The sequence below is a fragment of the Cucumis melo genome, chromosome 1 (assembly GCF_025177605.1).
Source record: "Cucumis melo cultivar AY chromosome 1, USDA_Cmelo_AY_1.0, whole genome shotgun sequence".
In the NCBI taxonomy this organism is placed as follows: Eukaryota; Viridiplantae; Streptophyta; class Magnoliopsida; order Cucurbitales; family Cucurbitaceae; genus Cucumis; species Cucumis melo.
Genome location: NC_066857.1, coordinates 11,205,366 through 11,209,622, shown reverse-complemented (window position 1 = coordinate 11,209,622; position 4,257 = coordinate 11,205,366). Strand labels below are relative to the sequence as shown.

The 4,257-nt window shown below is 29.5% G+C and overlaps 1 long non-coding RNA gene across 1 annotated transcript; it reads left to right on the top strand.

The window, feature by feature from the left end:
* Positions 1-532: 532 nt before the first annotated feature.
* On the top strand, positions 533-2,994 carry LOC127149869 (uncharacterized). The gene is made up of 3 exons (XR_007821691.1): positions 533-903; positions 1,740-1,828; positions 1,934-2,994. It is a non-coding gene; the product is annotated as an uncharacterized LOC127149869 (long non-coding RNA).
* The last annotated feature ends 1,263 nt before the right edge of the window (positions 2,995-4,257 follow it).

The following is a 4,257-nucleotide window of genomic DNA, read 5'->3' as shown; positions in this document are numbered from 1 at the left end:
GAAACTTTGATTGTACAACAATTTTGAACATTTTTTTAAAGAAACAGTTTTAAACTTTACAAACATTAGAAATGAAAAAAAACCATACAACCCGACAACCCGACAACCCAACCCAACCCATATTTTACGGGTTAGGTTAGGTTGAAAAATCAATTCAGGTTATTCGGTTGCCAACTCAACCAATCCAAAAATATGGGTAGGTTGAGAATGTCTCCCAACCCCACCCGTTTACACCCCTAATAAGTAATTATATATTAAACGTAATATATATGCTAACCGAATATTATATACAAACTTATTTTGAAGATCAATAAAGGAGATAAAAAATTTGAGGTATATAATGATGGAAACTCATAATCAGATGAGGTATATTGGTGCATTTAAACTGTTTGTAAATGATTCATTTGTTTGTTTGCATTAATATGTATGTAGAAAACATTCATACAAGATAATGTATCAATTGCGAAAAGGAGGTTATTTATAAAAAAAAAACATTATGGGGAAGACAAATACCTACATCTGACAATGTATGTGTGCATAATTTTCATTAAAGTATAATTAATTAAGTTAAAATACAAATTTATATGAAAATGTAGAGGAAGAGAAAAAGAGTGATTGAGGATAAAACAAGAGAAGAAGAAACTAAAAAAAGGAGGAAACAAAAAGGGAAAACAAAAAAAGTGTCGAGAAAGGAAAAAAATAGAGAGATCTTCAAATAGATCAGAAACGAAGAAGGTATTATTGTACAACATTTAAAATTTGCACGGGTGCATTCTTTTAAATATTGACATCCATGCCGATATGTTATTATGCATTCAGAAAGCTAAAGCGGAGAAGAAAGATTGTGTAAATAGATCTGCACGGGTGTGTAAAAGGAAAATAAGTAGGGAGGATGTGTATGAGGTATTGTTAATGATATACTACATATACTGTAAAATATATGATATATTATGTGTGTTATATTTTTACATACTCTGTAATATGATTTTATTCTGTACGTTTACAAGGTGCACCATTAATTCTAAAACAAAACAAATGGTCTAGAGTACAAAAACTCAATATATATGTACGAATAGATATGCTGAAAAATATTGAAAAAAATTAAATAATGAACAATTAGAATTGTTTAAGAAGTCAACTTGTGGAAGCTTCTTGAATTTGAATATCAAAATTTCAAAGCTAACTGCTATATCATATAATCAGAAGACAATGCAACATGATGAAGGAAGATGAACTATGGTTTAATTTTGAAGAAAAAATTGCCAAATTTGGGATAAGAGAGTTTGAAGCAATAGCCGAACTAAACTATGGGTCATTTCCCCTCAGTAAATATGGACAAATTGAAGGATAGGTTCTTAGCAAAGTGCTTCAATGATAACGAGTTTATTCCTACGTCAAAGGTGTCATTCCTTTTTAATGATTCTAAAAAATTAAAAATGAGAATTGGGTCAAAATGGCAAAACCTTTATTTCTTGTCAAACTTTTTATTGGGAAAACAAATAACTACTAGGGGTAGATGTGGACCATATCATATAGCTAGATGATGAAAGGCAATTTGATAACAATCCATGGGCTAGAATAACATATTATATGGCTATTCGCTTTATCAATAAATCAATTAAGAACCCTTTTGCCCTAGCTGTAGGAATTTTTGAATTCGCATATGCTCTTCTTGTGTGAGCATATGAGTGCATACCACTATTAACTTAGACCAAACATCTTCTGTGTCCAAAAAGTAGATGAGAGGAATCTGAAAATATTGAATTGAGTTGTTAATAGCCAGCTGGAATGGAAAGAGCTTGCTACCAAGGTGTTTGACAATGAAGAGGTAGTATATTTTACATATTGTACTCTATATTTATTAATTTATTGTGAATATTATTAATGTATTAGTATGTACCAGACTAATATATATATGTCTATTTTGTCATAGTTTGTCTTCCATCAATTGTTGCTAGAAGAAGATATGGAACAAAGGACGTTTCGTGAAGGTGAAACGTGAAAGAAACTGAAGAAGACTTATGAAGAAGGAGAATGTTCAAGGGAAGCAAATAAAACACACTTTGATATGCCTGATTACTTCATCAGCTTCCAGGAAATGATTTTTACTAGTTATGAATCATTGAATAGAAAGATAGAGAAGTTGTTTAATGAAGTTGAGGAATGGAATAATATTTTGAAAGAAAAAAATATTCCAACCCTTGTTGACCAAGATAATCAAGAGCCTGACAACAATGAAGACCCTAGTGGGAGCAATGGTCAATCAAATGATGGTAAAATTGATGAAGGACAAGATAATATGGAAAATGAAAATATGGATGGGCAAGAAGACAAACCAAGAAAATACAGAAAAATCCAAATGATGGAGAGTAGGTTAGTGTATTTGATTAACTTAATAATATATAAATTGTGATAATGTTATATTGTTTATTTATAGATATTATAGCCTAACTATCATGTTCAGTAGAATGCCCCAAATGATTGCATTAATGCAGATCTGTATAGCGTGTGTGTGTCGTAATATTATATATATATATATATATATATATATATATATATATATATATATATTATGCTCACTTGTATTTGAATAATAAGCCTAGAGGAAGAGATATCTTTGCTTATCATCAGGCATTGAGGAGGAGCATGAAGAGAGGAATTCTGCCTTAGAAGATAATGAGGTCTCCATTCACCACAAGATTTGGATCAGCCAAATTGAAAAAGGAAAAAAAAAAAAAAAAGAGTTCAATAGTCAACAATTTGAAGCATCAAGTTTTAAACTATTCCCACAGGATGTGTAGTGTATTGAAGCTGCATAGAATGAGTTTATATTTTGCTGAAAGTTATCTGTTGAAATATCTACATAGGTTAATACTTTTTTTTTTTATGGTAGTCAATATTTTCTGTTGCTAATAGATTTTGACAACTAAAAAGTTTTATGGGTATATGATTGATGTAACAAAATATCTAATATTACAAGGTTTGTTGATATGTCTACTATATGTAATATCTGTGAGGTGTACGAAAATATAATCTTGCATGAATAGTGTTTATGTTTGCAGGTTAAAATATCAAAGAATCTAAGATCAAGAGAAATTGATGAGAAATAGTTTGAATATGTGGAATTGGTTACTTAGCTAATATGGGGTATATATTAAATCAAATTGTGTATATGTGATGTTTTATACGTACGTCAGACGACAATTTCGAATGACTTTATAGTGTAGTATGAAGGAAATAATATAAATTGTATATATGAATAAACATATCGTTTGAAATACATTCTCTTGTATATGTGGAAAATATAACGTTCTATGAAATAAAATACTTGGAAGAATAGTGTTTATGTATTAAAGGTAGTATATGACATAAAATCGATTGAAGGACATTGATGAGCCACTGCTTCTAAAGATGGATTAATTAAGTGATCTAATATGTGGTATGTATAAAAAGAAATGGATTTTAATGTGGTAGTTAATAAGTTGGAAGAGAATTTTGTTGTGTTTTAATGTAGTATACAAGAAATAATTAGACGTATATATAATAACAAATAATAATAAGGTGCAAAAATAAATCACAGAACATAACAAACATAAGTACATTAAAAATCTAAATTTATGTAGACAATAACCAAAAATGAGCGATATGAAATATAGGGATAAAAGTTGAAAGTAATAATTGAAATATGGAAAATTGTCTATAACATAATACATGTCTAAAATAAAATAGGACAACCTTGTTCAATAAGGAAAGTTTACATCTTTTCCATTTATGTCCAAAACGGTCACATTAACACATCTCTTGAACTCCGTTTTAGAAGGAATTTTAATCTTCTTAGGTCGACCAAGTTCACGTTTGACATTCGGTGGGAGGATGACAAACAATCTAACATCATCAGGTATTTTCCATTATCGATGATCGATTAAGGGATTTATTAGTCCCCTATATATTAAAGTCAAAATGCTACTCAAATAAAAAAGGAGAGACATATGACATTATTGACAAATGCTTGATGGTCAAAACAGCGTAAGCATGCAAACATGGTATTTGAAATATATCCCTTATCCTGCAACTACAAATCTTTGAAGAAAAGTACACAACATATTGAGCGGTGCCATCGATGACTTGGTAATTCATATTGTTAATGGGATTGACCTATACACGTAGATAAATACAATATTATATATTATATGTATGTAATATGAATATGTATATCCATAATAACTATGTAAGCCAAGGTAAATGAAAAATACTTTA